Source organism: Oncorhynchus tshawytscha, linkage group LG20 (genome assembly GCF_018296145.1).
Source record: "Oncorhynchus tshawytscha isolate Ot180627B linkage group LG20, Otsh_v2.0, whole genome shotgun sequence".
Classification (NCBI taxonomy): domain Eukaryota; kingdom Metazoa; phylum Chordata; class Actinopteri; order Salmoniformes; family Salmonidae; genus Oncorhynchus; species Oncorhynchus tshawytscha.
The window spans coordinates 35,556,188-35,575,936 of NC_056448.1; positions in this window are offsets into that span (position 1 = coordinate 35,556,188).

Genomic DNA, 19,749 nt, shown 5'->3' on the forward strand with positions numbered 1-19,749 from the left:
TAGTTTGATGATGTGTTTGGTCACTCACACTCATACTCACAGTGTGGTAGTTTGATGATGTGTTTGGTCACTCACACTCATACTCACAGTGTGATAGTTTGATGATGTGTTTGGTCACTCACACTCATACTCACAGTGTGGTAGTTTGATGATGTGTGTTTGGTCACTCACACTCATACTCACAGTGTGGTAGTTTGATGATGTGTTTGGTCACTCACACTCATACTCACAGTGTGGTAGTTTGATGATGTGTTTGGTCACTCACACTCATACTCACAGTGTGGTAGTTTGATGATGTGTTTGGTCACTCACACTCATACTCACAGTGTGGTAGTTTGATGATGTGTTTGGTCACTCACACTCATACTCACAGTGTGGTAGTTTGATGATGTGTTTGGTCACTCACACTCATACTCACAGTGTGGTAGTTTGATGATGTGTTTGGTCACTCACACTCATACTCACAGTGTGGTAGTTTGATGATGTGTTTGGTCACTCACACTCATACTCACAGTGTGGTAGTTTGATGATGTGTTTGGTCACTCACACTCATACTCACAGTGTGGTAGTTTGATGATGTGTTTGGTCACTCACACTCATACTCACAGTGTGATAGTTTGATGATGTGTTTGGTCACTCACACTCATACTCACAGTGTGGTAGTTTGATGATGTGTGTTTGGTCACTCACACTCATACTCACAGTGTGGTAGTTTGATGATGTGTTTGGTCACTCACACTCATACTCACAGTGTGGTAGTTTGATGATGTGTGTTTGGTCACTCACACTCATACTCAATGTTGGTTTTAGGGCTAGAAGAGGCAACGTGATTGGCTGAATGTTGGTTTTAGGGCTAGAAGAGGCAACGTGATTGGCTGAATGTTGGTTTTAGGGCTAGAAGAGGCAACATGATTGGCTGAATGTTGGTTTTAGGGCTAGAAGAGCCAACGTGATTGGCCGAATGTTGGTTTTAGGGCTAGAAAAGCCAACTTGATTGGCTGAATGTTGGTTTTAGGGCTAGAAGAGGCAACGTGATTGGCTGAATGTTGGTTTTAGGGCTAGTAAACAGCTCTGATCTGAAAAGCTGGCAAATGGCCTGATCAGCAGTGAAACCTAACATATGGTTCCAAGTGGAATGGTGTTATTAGATGAATGGTGAGGCATGAAAGGTTTAACAGCCCCACTTAGTGGCAAAAGGTTTTCAGGGATTTTTAGCTTTGATCAGAAGACCTACAGAGTGGAACGATAATTGGGAATCAGCGAGAGGCCTCAGGAGAAAAGACAAACTCACTGATGAATTATATCTCTCTCTCTCTATTTCACTTTCTCTATTTATCTATCTATCTCTCTGAAGTTCTGAATGACAGGGTATTTTTGCTAAGCCTGAGAGTTTGGGTCTCAGTTTAAATGAAGGAGATAGTGACATTGCTGCTGAGTGTTTGTTCATTTGGGGAATGGGAGGAAGCGAGCGATAGGAAAAAGTGTCATAACAGGTTAATAACAGGGTTAGTTCAGTAATTGTCTGTAAACATGGTCTCATGGTGAGAAACATGGCGATTGTCTCATCTCCATACTTACACAGGCTTTCTGTATGACAACTACAACAATAACAGATATATTTATATGCATGACTAGTCTAGGGCTTTATTTCTGGTCAGGTCACATGGTCAAGAACAACTCCTGGCCTTATGAGAGTGAGATAATGAGATTGAGTTAAACTGAAGACTTAAAATGAATTGAACAATAGTACCTACTCTAAATGTAGGCTTATTCTGGATGGCAGGTTGAGGTGATGAGGTGGTGGTTAAGGAGAGATATGATTGGACGGCAGTACAGGTGTGGACTGGTGATTGGCAAGAAGGAATCGGAGGAGCTGAAGAGAGGGCGGCTTTTCTTTCCAACACTTTGAAGGAGAGAAAAACACAGCAATAATAAAGGAATGAATGAATAAAAGACGAGTTGAACAACTGCTGTATTCACCTGTTGTTTCTCTTGAAGGACTCTAGTTCCTCATTCAAAATAGGGTTTGTTTGGTGTCTTAGATTCTCAACTACACAAATATAGCGTTCCAAATAGCCCCTTATAACCTCTATAGTGCACTTGGGGGTAGTGGGGTGCCATTTGGGATGCGGTCGTTAATGAAGTTTATATATACAGCATAAAGAGAGTCATGAAGACAGGACTTTCAGAAGGGAACTGAGGGACAAGCAGAGACACATAGAAAGAGTTATTTTTAGAGAATAACAATGTATAACTTTAATTTCACATAAATGACATACATTAAAATGTGGGTAATGTGGCCTCCCGAGTGGCGCAGCGGTATAAGGCACTGCATCGCGGTATAAGGCACTGCATCGCGGTATAAGGCACTGCATCGCGGTATAAGGCACTGCATCGCGGTATAAGGCACTGCATCGCGGTATAAGGCACTGCATCGCGGTATAAGGCACTGCATCGCGGTATAAGGCACTGCATCGCGGTATAAGGCACTGCATGCATAAGGCACTGCATTGCGGTATAAGGCACTGCATCGCGGTATAAGGCACTGCATCGCAGTATAAGGCACTGCATCGCAGTATAAGGCACTGCATCGCGGTATAAGGCACTGCATCGCGGTATAAGGCACTGCATCGCGGTATAAGGCACTGCATCGCGGTATAAGGCACTGCATCGCGGTATAAGGCACTGCATCGCAGTGCTTGAGACGTCGCTACAGACCCGGGTTCGATCCCGGGCTGTGTTGCAGCCGGCCATGAGGCGGTGCACAATTGGCCCAGTCTCGTCTGGGTTAGAGGAGGGTTTGGCCGGCAGGGATGTCTTTGTCCTGCTGACACAGTCGCCAGTTGTTTCCTCTGACACATTGGTGCGGCTGGCTTTCGGGTTAAGCGAGCAGTGTGTAAAGAAGTGAGGCTTGGTTGGGTTGTGTTTCGGAAGACACAATCCTGACCTTTGCCTCTCCCGAGTCCGTACTGGAGTTGCAGCGATGGTGTAACGCTCGTCCTCTTCTTCTGACGAGGAGTCGCAAGGATCGGACCAATGCGCAGCGTGGAAAGTGTTCATTATATTTATTTATAACTCAGAACACTAAAACAAAAATAACAATCAGAACAACGATTGACAGCTGCCTCTGATTGAGAACCATACCAGGCCAAACACATAAAAAAACAAAACTAGAACAACACATAGACTGCCCACCCCAACTCACGCCCTGACCAACCTAAACAAGAAACATAACAAAGGAACTAAGGTCAGAACGTGACAGATGGGACAAAACTGTAACTACCAATTGGCTATCACAAAATCTGGGAGAACAAGTACAAAACAATATGTATAGAGAGAGGAACAGTCATTAAGCTGTTGTATTTTCAAACAGGAAAATAACATTGACACACACACACACACACACACAAAACGAAGGTACCCATAAGTAATGGATGGTTGATATTTGAAGCAGCCTCTTCCCCCTGACATTTGGAATTCTGTAAATGAACTTTTTGGGTCATTTTACCCATGGGTTGATTCGCAGAAGAGCATCATGAATTCTAATTTCTCTGAGTCGTGGTGTATCTTCGTGATGTACATTGAGATACAGCCACTGAATGAATAGCTAACCTATTTAGACAAAGGTTTGAGTGTTCTTCCCAAGGCGTCAGGCCTCAAGAAACACCACCACTGATGAACAGGTCTACCATACATCGCCTGTACTGAGGAAAAAATATATTTGAGATATAACTTATACGTTAATTTGGCTGGTTCTTTACTGTACTGTCAACTATATTATGTGATTGCTCTGTAAATACAGAGCACAGCCATGCACTTAATCATACCCGGAACTAAATTTGCTTGCTATTGTGACAACATTCTGATGTGGTCTATACTTTATGCGATTCACATACCTGTGAGAAGGCCTCAAGAAACAGACAAACGCCAATGTCAAGGAATACTTCATAATGGCAGTGCTGAGGAAGTACTCAGACAGAGGTTTTTAACGTAGTTCCAGGCTTCACTCAAACACAATCCTCCTTCCAGGCTCTATTAAATGAAGTGAGACAGCAGAGACTGGGCGAGGGGTAATGACTCGTAGCGTCTCAGTCCGTAGGGCCACAACACAATCACAGGCCAATTAGACACAGCAGCTCTGTTTAAGCTGGCGCGATATGCAGGTTTTTATACCGTCATACCGTACCAGCATATGATATTACTGAATATACACGCACATATACACGCACACAAGGGGTGCTATAAAAAAAATACAATTACCAAACAATTTAGGCAACAGGAATCTTGATCCAGGACGGGATTGAATGTCTCTGCTGGCACCAGTAAGCTTGATCTTGACATCTAGCCACTTAGCTAGCAAGTTAGCAAACCAAATCCAAAGCTGGAGCCCTGAGCTGCATACCATTTATTTGAGCAGTGGCGTAGCACACACCCCCGCAGCCGAAATACCCTGGTATAGGGTATAAACGGTACATCACCCAAGCCTAACTCTGTTCTCTCTCATCTCCCCCCATCTTTTGCTCTTATCTCCCTTTCTCTCACTCTTCTCTCTTTCTCTCTCTCTCCCCCCTCTCTTTCCCTTCTCTCTCTCTCTTCCTCTTATCCCTTTCTCCCCCTCACGCTCTCTTTCCCTCTCCCTCTCTCTCTCATTCCTCTTATCCCTTTCTCTCTTAGCCCCCCTCCATTTTCTCCTCTCTCTCTCTCTCCCTCTCTCTCTCTCCCCCTCACGCCCCTCTCTTTCTCTCTCTCTTATCTCTCTCTCTGCCCCCTCTCTTCTCTCTCTCTCTCTCATTCTCTCTCTCCCCTATCTCTCTCTCCCTCTCCTTCTCTCCCCCTCTCTCTCTTCTCTCTCTTGCCCCTCTCTTTCCCTCTCTCATTTCTCCCTCTCTCTCTCTCTCTCTCTCTCTCTCTCTCTCTCTCTCTCTCTCCCCCTCTGTCTATCTCTCTCTCTCTCTTCTCCCCTCTCTTGCCCCTCTCTCCCCCCTCTCTCTCTCTCTCTCTCTCTCTCTCTTGCCCCTCTCTTTCTCTCTCTCTCTATCTCTCTCTCTTGCCCCTCTCTTTCTCTCTCTCTCTTCTCTCTCTCTTTCTCTCTTCTCTCTCTCTCTCTCTCTCTCTCTCTTCTCTCTCTCTTCTCTCTCTCTCTCTCTCTCTCTTGCCCCTCTTTTCTCTCTTATCCCTTTTCCCCTCTCTCTCTCTCTCTCTCTCTTGCCCCTCTCTTTCTCTCTTATTCCTTTTCCCCTCTCTCTTTTCTCTCTTCTAGTTGTCTGATTGGTTGGGAAAGGAAAGGGAAAGGGGTAACCTAGTCAGTTGTACAACTGAATGCATTCAACTGAAATGTGTCTTCCGCATTTAACCCAACCCCTCTGAATCAGATGCAGGTGCAGGGGGCTGCCTTAAGAGGCATCAACAGCCTGTTCTCTCTCTCTCTGTCTGTAACTACAGTACTAGAAACTTTGTATTTGAACTGACATGTTCTGCATATTAAGTTGGTGTGTTTTCTCTCTCTTATGTCATCCAAAAGCTTTCTTCTCACTAGCTCTCGTTCATTCTCTCTTTTCTCTCTCTCACTTCAATTTCAATTCAAAAAGGCTGTATTGGCATGGGAACCAGGTTTACATTGCCAAAGCACGTGGAATAGACAATAAACAAAAGAATAGACAATAAACAATCAGAACTTAACAGTGAAGAGTACACTCACAAATGTTATAGTATTGGCTATGTACAGTGTTGTAACAATGTGCAAATAGTTGAAGTATGAAAGGTAAAATAAATAAACAGTTGTATTTACACTGTTGATTGTGCTCCAATGGTTACCCTTTTCTTGTGGCAAAAGGTCACAAATATTGCTGCTGTGGTCGCGCTCTGTGTTCTTTCACCAAATAGATATGTGAGTTTATCAAGATTGGATTTGTTTTCACATTCTTTGTGGATCTGTGTAATCTGAGGGAAAAGTGTCTCTAATATGGTCATATATTTGGCAGGAGGTTAGGAAGTGCAGCTCGGTTTCCACCTCATTTTGTGGGCAGTGTGCACATAGCCTGTCTTCTCTTGAGAGCCAGGTCTGCCTACGGCGGTCTTTCTCAATAGCTTTCCTTAAATTTGGGTCAGTCACAGTGTTTGTTATGGAAGGTTTGCAAATTGCTTCTTTTTAGGTAGTTGTAGAATTTAATTGCTCTTTTCAGGATTTTGATATTTAGTGGGAATCGTCCTAATTCTCCTCTGCATGCATTATTCTCTCTCTCGCCTTCCCTAATCACTCTCTCCTTCGCTCTCTCTATGGTGTCTCTGAAGATTAGTCATTATTTATCTTCTACTGTCACACACCAGACTGGCCCGCCTCCACTGAGTGTCCCCCCTGCTGGTTGGCTGTGTCTGGGAGGCAGCTGTGATTGACAGAGCTAATCTGTAGGTGATAGGCGGCTTAACCATCCACTCAGTTGGTCAGTATCATGAAGTTGTAGGGGACCAGGGGGTTTGAAGCCTTCAAGTTGGGAATTCCCCTCTACTAACAACCCCAATAAGCTCTCAGGCGTGTACAGGAAGTTTGGAGGATCCAGTGATGCCCCTATTGTGTGTGTGCATGTGTGTGTCTATGTTTGTGTGTGTGAGTGCGTGCGTAAGTGTGTGTGTCTATGTGTGTGTGTGAGTGCGTGCGTGCGTAAGTGTGTGTGCCAAGACAGAGAAACCCCCTTCCATGTAATCAATCATGCTGGACGTGTGCCAGGTTTAGGAGAACACAACCACTCCTTCCGTCTCTCTGGAGGCAACCTCCCTCCATCAGAGTATGTTAATCACATGACATCTGAGCTCAATCTGATATACACAGACACACCTGCATACACTCACTCACACACATGCACACAGGCACACACACACACACACACACACACACCTTTAAAGCTTATATCCTACTGTGTCCTTCTTAGATCTGTCCAACACTATGTGTATATCTACCTTTGGCTCAGTTTAATACCAAGACATTGAGCGTTGCAGACCACAGTCAGAGCCTCCTTCATTACGGACTGTGATCTATCAAATCAATTTATTTTCACGCGCGCTGAATACAACCTTACAGTGAAATGCTTACTTACAGGCTCTAACCAATAGTGCAAAAAAGGTATTAGGTGAACAATAGGTAAGTAAAGAAATAAAACAACAGTAAAAAGACAGGCTATATACAGTAACAAGGCTCTAAAAGTCGAGAGGCTACATACAGGCACCAGTTAGTCAGGCTGATTGAGGTAGGATGTACATGTAGATGTGTCAGTAGTGTTTACCCCATGGACCAGGCTAATGCTGGGCAAGCTGTAGTGATCACAGAGGTGTTTTGGGAAAAAGAAGCATGAATGAGTCCAATAGATCCTTCTGTGTAGACAGACAGTGAAGACAGAGGTCACCCCATTCGCTGTCTTGTGGAAACACCCACTGGAGGATTAACAATAGATGTTTACCACTACATTTCTTGATTACATTTCAGTGTAATGGGATTACATAAAGGATTTATAACACATTTGTTTACAAGTCGTTGGGCGTTTACAATGGCCACTACATTCAGGTTTATAGATGATGACAGCAGGTTGTCTCTTCTTAATCTGTTATCGTCTGAATGGCAGAATGTTTGTGACATGAATAAAAGTGTTATAGCATCTTTACAAAATCCCAAATAGATATACTACCAACTCTTATAGGCCGTTTGCACTAAAACTATTTAGATTTCAAGTTTCTTCTAAACCTTTTGAAAGAAATCCTTGTATTTATTCCACTGTGTTTTCTTATAAAACAAAACGTTAAAAATAAGTATTTTTGGTTGAAAAGACGTCTACTAACCAATTTTGCTCACTGGGTTGTGTATTCTCATTTCCTGTTCTCACTGCTGCAGTAAGAATGTAAACAGACACGCGAGTCCCTGTTTCTCCAGAGCAGTCTTCACTCACTATCTCATGGCTTTATTAGGAAGCCAGGCGGTGAGGAGAAGTAAACCATACAGCCTGAGTCCCAAATGGCAGCCTATTCCCAATATAGTGCACTACTTTTGACCATAGCATGAGTGCTCTGGACAAAAGTAGTGGAAATCGGGTGCCACTTGGGACACAGATGTAAGAGGAGGGACCGTGGAGACTGACAGCACCCATTACCCAATAGTAGCTCGGAAAGTCATGTTAAGAAAATGGGTTTGTCCAATTGGATCTAATGAAAGGTTAGTGAGAACTCGTCCCCTTTGACTCTCCAGAGGAACATTTAGAAAATTACAAACATCTGTTCCTTTTCCATTGATGACATTGACGGTTTCCATTCAGAGCGGCTTTCCTCCCTCTCTTCCCTTTTGGGTTTTCTCTTTCCTTTCTATTATAGATCTCTCAATGTCTCTCTGTTGCTCTGTCTGAGGCAAGGACATGCACACAGACAAGGACATGCACACAGACAAGGACATGCACACAGACAAGGACATGCACACAGACAAGGACAAGCACACAGACAAGGACATGCACACAGACAAGGACACACAGACAAGGACATGCACACAGACAAGGACATGCACACAGACAAGGACATGCACACAGACAAGGACATGCACACAGACATGCACACACAAGGACATGCACACAGACAAGGACATGACAAGGACATGCACACAGACAGGACATGCACACAGACAAGGACATGCACACAGACAAGGACATGCACACAGACAAGGACATGCACACAGACAAGGACATGCACACAGACAAGGACATGCACACAGACAAGGACATGCACACAGGCAAGGACATGACATGCACACACACAGCACACAGACAAGGACATGCACACAGACAAGGACATGCAGCACACAGACAAGGACAGACAAGGACATGCACACAGACAAGGACATGCACACAGACAAGGACATGCACACAGACAAGGACATGACAGACAAGGACATGCACACAGACAAGGACATGCACACAGACAAGGACATGCACACAGACAAGGACATGCACACAGACAAGGACATGCACACAGACAAGGACATGCACACAGACAAGGACATGCACACAGACAAGGACATGCACACACACAGACAAGGACATGCACACAGACAAGGACATGCACACAGACAAGGACATGCACACAGACAAGGACATGCACACAGACAAGGACATGCACACAGACAAGGACAGCACACAGACAAGGACATGCACACAGACAAGGACATGCACACAGACAAGGACATGCACACAGACAAGGACATGCACACAGACAAGGACATGCACACAGACAAGGACATGCACACAGACAAGGACATGCACACAGACAAGGACATGCACACAGACAAGGACATGACAAGGACACAGACAAGGACATGCACACAGACAAGGACAAGCACACAGACAAGGACATGCACACACAAGGACAGACAAGGACATGCACACAGACAAGGACATGCACACAGACAAGGACATGCACACAGACAAGACAAGGACATGCACACAGACAAGGACATGCACACAGACAAGGACATGCACACAGACAAGGACATGACATGCACACAGACAAGGACATGCACACAGACAAGGACATGCACACAGACAAGGACATGCACAAAGACAAGGACATGCACACAGACAAGGACAAGCACACAGACAAGGACATGCACACAGACAAGGACATGCACACAGACAAGGACATGCACACAGACAAGGACATGCACACAGACAAGGACACACACGCACACTTGTTTTGATTCGGTTTGCATTTGTCATCCTTTCACGCTAATCTCTTTCTACCTCACATAATACAAGGTTTAGACAGGTCAGAAGAAGGGGATAGCTCAGCCAATTCTGTCTGCATGTAGTACTTCAGAATCAGAGTCAATCTGCAGCCCGAATGGCCCTCTATACCCTTTATAGTGCACTATATTTGACTAGGGCCCATAGAGCTCTGGTCAAAAGTAGTGCACTATGTAGGGAATAGGGTGGCATTTCAGACTCAGCCTCAGTGAGAGGGAGGTTGACTGTATATCTGAAGCAAGGCCCTGGAGGAGACACAGTAACCGGGGGGTTAAAAACAATTTCCTCTCTACATGTCTCTCTAGAGGTTAAGTGGAGGAGAAGTGATACTCGTGGCGGCCTGCTGCCCACCGAAGACGCCCACAACGTTTGCAGAGCAAACGCAAAAGGTTAATGAGAATCAAAGGCACATAACTCTGGATTTCACATTGAAAGGTAATAAAACTTGACAACCAGATCCAGACGAGACAAATACAACCTGGCAAACCGGTATCATAAGGCTACTGGCAGGTATAAATAAACACGAGGAAAAATCTAATAAAAAGGTATGAGAAAGTTACTTATCTGTTATTTGTCACTCAAATACTCTTACGTCAGTAGTCAATTAATTAATGATTAATAAGACCAGTGGTGGATAAAGTACCCAATTGTCATACTTGAGTAAATGTGAAGATACCTTAATAGAAAATTACTCAAGTAAAAGTGAAAGTCACCCAGTATTATTCTACTTAAGTAAAAGTCTAAAAATATTTGGTTTTAAATATACTTAAGTATAAAAAGTAAATGTAATTGCTAAACTAAACTTATGTATCAAAAGTAAAAGTATAAATTATTTCAAATTCCTTACATTAAGCAAACCAGAAGGCACCATTATTATTATTCTTTTTTGGGATAGCCAGGGGTACACTCCAACATTTGCAAATGAAGCATGTGTGTTTAATGAGTCCGCCAGATCAGAGGCAGTAGGGATGACCAGGGATGTTCTCTTGATAAGTGTGTGAATTAGACCATTTTCTGTCCTGCTAAGCATTCAAAATGTATCGAGTACTTTTGAGTGCCAGGGAAAATGTACGGAGTAAAAAGTACATCATTTTCTTTAGGAATGTAGTAAAGTAAAAGTTGTCAAAATATAAATAGTAAAGTAAAGATACCCCACAAAACTACTTAAGTAGTACTTTCAAGCATTTTTACTTAAGTACTTTACACCACTGAATAAGACCAACAGTCAACAGAAACAAATGCATTGCCTTGTAATCAACAAGGTTCCATGGTTCCTTGAGATGTGTATACAGTAGGCTGTGTTTAAATGGAAAACGGTGCTGTACTGAACAACCAATTGAAAAACAGGTTGGGGTTGGGTTGTGGGTTCAAAATGCACCGCTACACTTTAATAGGTCACTCACTGCTTCAAGCCACAGCCCACCAAACCCACCAAACCCACCAAACGGAGCAAACATACCACAAAGTCTGTTCAAGAACGTACAAAAACGTTTCGGGGAAACATATTCTGTACGAACCATTCCATACCTTTTGTCTGTTGTAAAATGTTTTGCAACAGAAACTGTTTACACCAAATGCTCTTCAAGATGACCAAAAAGCTGTTGGGGTTCTTAAACAGAAGTTGTTGTTTATTTGAATTGTATGGTTTTCACACGTTCCCATTCCAATCCAAATAGTCTGTGAAGTGTTTAGCACAAGACGTAAATGTTGATTCTTCTGTGCTCTAAAGTCCATGGGGTTCCTTCCAACTTCATTCAGACGCTTATTCTTTTTGAAGAGAGACACAACTGAACTACAACTTCCGTTTAAGAGAAAAATGGAACTCAACAGCGTTTGGAGTAAACGGTTTCTGTTACAAAATGTTTTGCAACAGACTAAACATTTTGCAACAGAATCAGCATAACGAATACACTCCTAGTTTGAGTGAAATTGGAAGTGGGTGTGGCACTATGATAAGATGACATCTTGACTTCTTCCATATACGTCACTTACTATCAGTCTGTCCCTTTCTATCAGTCTGTCCCTTACTATCAGTCTGTCCCTTTCTATCAGTCTGTCCCTTACTATCAGTCTGTCCCTTTCTATCAGTCTGTCCCTTACTATCAGTCTGTCCCTTTCTATCAGTCTGTCCCTTACTATCAGTCTGTCCCTTTCTATCAGTCTGTCCCTTACTATCAGTCTGTCCCTTTCTATCAGTCTGTCCCTTTCTATCAGTCTGTCCCTTACTATCAGTCTGTCCCTTTCTATCAGTCTGTCCCTTACTATCAGTCTGTCCCTTTCTATCAGTCTGTCCCTTTCTATCAGTCTGTCCCCTACTATCAGTCTGTCCCTTTCTATCAGTCTGTCCCTTTCTATCAGTCTGTCCCTTTCTATCAGTCTGTCCCTTTCTATCAGTCTGTCCCTTACTTTCAGTCTGTCCCTTACTTTCAGTCTGTCCCTTACTATCAGTCTATTCCTAGGCTTTGTTCTAGTAGTGAACCTGAGTGTTGAGTCATTCTGGACCCACCTATGCTGTTTTAAATTGGCCGTGCAGCTCCGCACAATAACTGGCCGACAGACCCAATTAATCACGCTCAATACGCTCAGTCTTCTAAAAACGCTAACACACACACACACACACACACACACACACACACACACACACACACACACACACACACACACACACACACACACACACACACACACACACACACACACACACACACACACACACACACACAGCTACTGTAGCTTGCTCAAGCTACAGGGCTGTTCTACACGCAATCGAATTCAAAGCCCACATTTGAATTCAAAGTGTCTCGGACAGAGAGGGTGGGATAAGAGGGCCGACTGTAGGATTAGGAAAATGACTTCAAATGTGTTTTGTGTTGCAGCAGAAAACACACAGAGGTGGGTATTTTAAGTACATTACAAATATAGTTTGAACAGTGAGAATTGCCACTGTTTATGACACCCAACCTCCTGCGATGCATCGATACGATTTTTGGTTTTCGTTGACTGAATATGGTGTGCAGTACAGCGAGTGAAAAGTGCAGAGTTTATCTTACTTACATTGTGTGTACGCTAAGGTAAACATCATTTTGTTGAAAGCAAAATATCCTGAAGTGCTCTCCTGAATGGGATAATTGATGGGATGGTAAAGAAAGTATGGAATATGGAATTAAAGCATAACATTTTCTCTGGCAGCAGTTTCACTGACCACTCTGTGTCCTGCAGCCTTGCTCTCTCTGTTTTCTATCTCTATTTCACCAGGAACTTGTGAAGAAAAAGAGCATTTAAAAAATAATGTTTTTCCATGTTATAGAAGAGTTATAGGAGAGGTAAAGGTCCGGGTTCTAAGTGATGTGTGCGGTCCAAGGTTTAAGGCTACACACACACACACACACACACACACACATGCGCACGCACATGCACGCACACACGCGCACCCTGAAGATCTACAGTACTCTAATGTGTCATGGTAGTGTCTTACATACTGTAAAAGAGAAATATGCCTCTTTTTCCTAAATAGTTTATTTTCCATCTGTGTTTTCACGACCCTTTGACCTTGACTGAAGAATAGTCATGAGACATGGGAATGAATCAGAGAGAGTGAGTAAAGAGCATGTAAAGAGAGAGAGAGAGAGGTTCCCCCAGCCACATTTATAATTCACACGGGCACAAATCACCTGAGGGCCCAGCATGAAAGTGTCTCAACAGCACTCAAGGGAGTGATTGATAAAGCTTCTTCCACTTTCCGCAACGCAGAAGTGTTTATCTCCACCCTGCTAGCACGAAAATACTTTCACCCTGCCACCATACAGTGGGTGAATGCAAGAGACTGTTCCTCATAACCTAATGTCTACCTGGCTCACCACTCCACCCTGGACTTGAACAGCCTTTATGACCAGGTCCACCGAAACAAGGCAGCAATCCCAACTTTTGCCAGGACCCTGAATGACATCACTCTCAACCTTAGCCTCAGCACCTCACAGGAACAACAGAGCAATGGACACACCGCACAGAACAGCGAGACACCGTCCCAGACCTGCAAGACCCCCTCCCGAAGTACCTGCACTGAGAGAACACACACAAAGAGGACCTACACCCAGACCACAGCATCACCAGCCACACCCCAACCAGCTGAGACCACCCCAAGCAAACCCTAGCCACACCCTATATAGGCCCCCCCATATCAGACTTATGCCCCTTCTACCCACCCCATGCCCCACGTGGAAAGGACTTCAACATGACAGCAGGACATATGCCCAGGCTGGTAGCAGAGCAACAGGCCCAACCCCCACTATTACACCTGCCCAAACCCATCCTGCGACCTGAGAGGTTTGTATCAGATGCTCAACATGCTCTGCTCACACCTACTGTGATGGTCCAGGCCTAAACTACACAAAAACAACACTAGACAGTATGGAACACAAAGCTTTTACTATCTCATCCTGTAATATACAAGGTCTGAGGTCATCTGGCTTTGGCCTAAAAAGCAGGAACCCAGACTTCATTAAATACATTAGAAATACAGACATTGTCATCCTACAAGACACATGGTATAAAGGAGACGGACCCACTGGTTTCCCTCTAGGTTACAGAGTGCTGGTAGTCCCATCCACCAAACTACTAGGTGTGAAACAGGGAAGAGACTCAAGGGGTATGCTAATTTGGTATAGAGCAGACCTAACCCACTCTATTAATTTAGTCAAAACAGGAACAACAGTTCAATCCAGTTTCATAATATGACCATATTTCCCAGCTGCTTACCGTCGTTTTGAAATAATTGCAAAAAAACAGGCCTTATTTTTGTGCATTTTTCACTCTGCCAGCTCCTATTAGTTGTATTAAGCACTGTGACACCAACTCGCCTTCCGAACGTTCTATTCCCAGCTTAATGTAAGTCTGGGCAGTGAGCTCGTTTGTCATCGATCGCAAGACAAGATATATACGTTTTTATTTTCCCTACTTTTCCATTACGCAGACATAAGCACAGTTGCCCCCATTGAGGTGCGGATGTTGACTTTCTACACAAGTCATTTTTTCCAGTTTCGTCCGACAAACAGATTGTAATGGTAAAATAAAAGGAGATTTTATGGAATTATGGATTTTATGGAATTCTAAGCATCACTCCAGTCAAAACAGGTTCTGCGAACGTTCCATACCATTCATTTGCTATGGGCTCGCGCTAGTGTTCCAGTTTAGCCAAGCCGTTTTTCAGCGTTGGGTGAATTTTGACTCATTCTCTTGTCCAGCCTATAGATAGCCAGAGCGAATTTACAAAAGCACCTGAATGTCCATTGAGAAAGCACAACAACTATACCATTTTGCTAAGCTAAGATTGACAAGAATAATCAGGTCAATAAACGTTGGGTAGTTAGATAGTTCATTTACTGGCAAGTTTGATGTATAACTACTATCGTTAGGTAGCTAGCTAACATACCGGTACATACTGTAATGATATGCTATGTGGTTTGTAAGGACAGCCAACATAACTTGTAAGGTAATTTATTTGAAAAGTTATTACTTTATTACATTGAGTAGCAAGCTACCTCTAGGTTGTTAGGGCAAATCTGGTCTGTGATAGGAGTTTTTTTTCTCACACCTAGCTATTAGCCCTCCTCCCCAACTTGCAACAAATTGTTGTTCCCATCTCATTCCTTTCCCTCTTCCACGTGTCATCATTCATCATTATCATTATCATCATCATTATCATCATCATTATCATCATCATTATTCTCAGTGCAGGCAGGATATGGCAGCATCTTCAGTTGTGCATGAAGAATTGTGCATACAGTAGCACGTTTGTATGAAGGTGTGGTTATTCTCAGGTAAATTGTTATGTGCTCTGGAGGTACATTTGTTTCTTTTTGTCAAGAGCAAACCTTTTTTATTTTCAATCCAAAATAATTGTTCTGAAAGCAACTTTTTTCAAACACAAAGGAAGTCAAAGCGAACACCTATGAAGATGGCATCTCAGGTAAGCAGCACTGGGCTGTATTGACGGATCCTAAAGATGGCATCTCAGGTAAGCAGCACTGGGCTGTATTGACGGATCCTAAAGATGGCATCTCATCAGGTAAGCAGCACTGGGCTGTATTGACGGATCCTAAAGATGGCATCTCAGGTAAGCAGCACTGGGCTGTATTGAGGGATCCTAAAGATGGCATCTCAGGTAAGCAGCACTGGGCTGTATTGACGTATCCTAAAGATGGCATCTCATCAGGTAAACAGCACTGGGCTGTATTGACGGATCCTAAAGATGGCATCTCAGGTAAGCAGCACTGGGCTGTATTGACGGATCCTAAAGATGGCATCTCATCAGGTAAGCAGCACTGGGCTGTATTGACGGATCCTAAAGATGGCATCTCAGGTAAGCAGCACTGGGCTGTATTGACGGATCCTAAAGATGGCATCTCAGGTAAGCAGCACTGGGCTGTATTGACGTATCCTAAAGATGGCATCTCATCAGGTAAGCAGCACTGGGCTGTATTGGGATCCTAAAGATGGCATCTCAGGTAATTTGGGCTGTATTGTTTGATCCTAAAGATGGCATCTCATCAGGTAAGCAGCACTGGGCTGTATTGAGGGATCCTAAAGATGGCATCTCATCAGGTAAGCAGCACTGGGCTGTATTTAGTGATCCTAAAGATGGCATCTCAGGTAAGCAGCACTGGGCTGTATTGAGTGATCCTAAAGATGGCATCTCAGGTAAGCAGCACTGGGCTGTATTGAGTGATCCTAAAGATGGCATCTCAGGTAAGCAGCACTGGGCTGTATTGAGTGATCCTAAAGATAGCATCTCAGGTAAGTAGCACTGGGCTGTATTGAGTGATCCTAAAGATGGCATCTCATCAGGTAAGCAGCACTGGGCTGTATTGAGGATCCTAAAGATGGCATCTCATCAGGTAAGCAGCACTGGGCTGTATTGATCCTAAAGATGGCATCTCAGGTAAGCAGCACTGGGCTGTATTGACGGATCCTAAAGATGGCATCTCATCAAGTAAGCAGCACTGGGCTGTATTGACGCATCCTAAAGATGGCATCTCAGGTAAGCAGCACTGGGCTGTATTGACGTTCCTAAAGATGGCATCTCATCAGGTAAGCAGCACTGGGCTGTATTGATTATCCTAAAGATGGCATCTCACTGGGCTGTATTGATCATCCTAAAGATGGCATCTCATCAGGTAAGCAGCACTGGGCTGTATTGACGTATCCTAAAGATGGCATCTCATCAGGTAAGCAGCACTGGGCTGTATTGACGTATCCTAAAGATGGCATCTCATCAGGTAAGCAGCACTGGGCTGTATTGACGTATCCTAAAAATGACATCTGCTGCTTTAGATTGAACAGTCATATCTCAGTTATTGTTTTCATATCGATAAAAAATGAGCTGTTTTCTTTACTTTCAGAGAGCGAGCTGATCAATGGGTTGAAAAGATAGATATTGCCAGATGTTTACTGTCCAAGGAACAAGCTGTGGAAGCTTTATTGCTAGCAAAAGTGTCCATAACCAGAGGTAATTAAACTGTTCTGTGTTCGTTTTCTCCAACTCTTGTTGTACATGGAACCTGTCTCATATGCATTCATTTAAAAACCCATAAGATGTCAGGTGCTAAGTTTCAGATTTACACCACATTAACACAGCCATTTTCACTGGACTATCTGTTGCTATCTGTTGCTGCCAAGTCATGATTTCCCTGGGGGTTAGCCTTGCAATAACCAAGTGGTGAGACACATAGCCCTCTATATTTAAATGTTTCAGGTCCACTCTGATAGGTGTCTGCGACACATACAGTATCTTCTATTGACATTATCTTCTACTGTTTGTCCTCATGTGTCTGTTTTTCAGCATAAAGTACTCTGTAGCCACGTAGTGTGGACACCAGGTGAGACCACACACACACAATAACAGTCTCTCTTCTTCACTTCATCCCTCTCCCCCTTCTCCCTAAATCCTCAAGGTTATATCAGCTGTTTTGGTGAACCCCTCCCACATCTGAACTGACTGACAAAGAGGGCACAGCATGATCATAGGTGAGATGTTACTTGGTCGGGTCAACAGGAAGTATTATTAAAAATATGCTTTACATTGAAATACAGACAGAGATGTAGCAGTCCCAGAGTTAATGATCCAAGGTCAGTTTTGCATTTCACCTCCTGGTTAAAATGACTGACCGTGTCAGAATAAAAAACACAAGGCTTAATCATGTTCTCTCTCTATCCATTTGTCACTCGTCTGCAGATATATTTTGATGTGAGAGAGGAAGCCAGTCCCGTCATCGCCAGCTCACCCGCTCTTAAGATATCTTTCGGGCCAACTGGGGGCCCAAGGCTGGTCAGGACAATTGTGATGAACTGAGAGAATATTAGGGTATCACTGTAATTCATGAGTCATACGCTGTCTGCCACTGTTCTTACCTCTTTCCCTTTCTGTCTTCTACACCTCTCGCCCCACCTCATCTTTCTTCCTCGTTTTATAATGCACACCACATGTGCATTGAAGTACAGATTGAACTTGTATTTATAATATAGTATTACAATTATCATAATTATTATGCATTTATGTAACTTTTTTCAATAAAGCATTTCACATTCACCACTGGTTGAAATGAAATATCTCATTGAAATACTATCCTGTGTCCTCAGATTAATGCAGATGAAAGGAGTTAGATATGCATCGGTTTTTTTTCTGTATATAAAGTTGAAGTTGGAAGTTTACATACACCTTAGCCAAATACATTTAAACTCAGTTTTTCACAATTCCTGACATTTAATCCTAGTAAAAACTCCCTGTCTTAGGTCAGTTAGGAACACCACTTTATTTTAAGAATGTGACATGTCAGAATAATAGTAGAGAGAATTATTTATTTAAGCTTTTATTTCTTTCATCACATTCCCAGTGGGTCAGAAATTTACATACTCTCAATTAGTATTTGGTAGCATTGCCTTTAATTTGTTGAACTTGGGTCGAATGTTTCGGGTAGCCTTCCACAAGCTTCCCACAATAAATTGGGCGAATTTTGGCCCATTCCTCCTGACAGAGTTGGTGTAACTGAGTCAGGTTGGTAGGCCCCTTGCTCGCACACACTTTTTCAGTTCTGCCCACAAATGTTCTCTAGGATTGAGGTCAGGGCTTTGTGATGGCCACTCCAATACCTTGACTTTGTTGTCCTTAACCTGTTTTGGAGGTTTTTGTTCAGAATTTTGGATGACTGACGTGCCCAAAGTAAACTGCATGTTATTCGGGACCAGAAGCTAGGTTATGCATATACTTCGTAGCATTGGATAGAAAACACTCTGAAGTTTCTGAAACTGTTAACATACTGCCTGTGAGTATAACAGAACTGATATGGCAGGCATAAACCCGAGGGAAATCCATCCGGAATAAAAAAAAATTGGTCACAGTCCATTTCAGTGCTGGCCTATGGGAAAAACAAATAGATAGGACCCAGACTGCAGTTCCTATGGCTTCCACTAGATGTCAACCGTCTTTAGAAAGGGTTTCAGGCTTGTTTTTTTTAAAATTAGCAAGTAGTTGGAAGAACTACAAGGTTTCTCTCATTAGAAAAGTTGTCTTGTTGGCGCGTGAATGAGGTGCGCGCTCTTCGTTATTTATCTTCCTTATTGAACATACTATTCTCCGTCCTAAATGTTATCCTTTATATAGATATTAGAGTACCTGAGCATTAATTAGAAGCATCGTTTGACTTGTTTGGATGAGTTTGTATGCATGTTGAATGAGTGGATTACTGAGAACATTGGCACCAAATAAACAGACTTTTTTCCATATGAAGAAGGACTTTATCGAACAAAATGAACATTCATTATGCAGCTGGGACCCTTGGGATTGCAAACAGAGGAAGATCTTCAAAGGTAAGTGATTTATTTAATCGCTATTTGTGATTTTGTGACGCCTGTGCTGGTTGAAAAAGTATTTTGGTGTGGGACGCTGTCCTCAGATAATCACATGGTATGCTTTCGCCGTAAAATC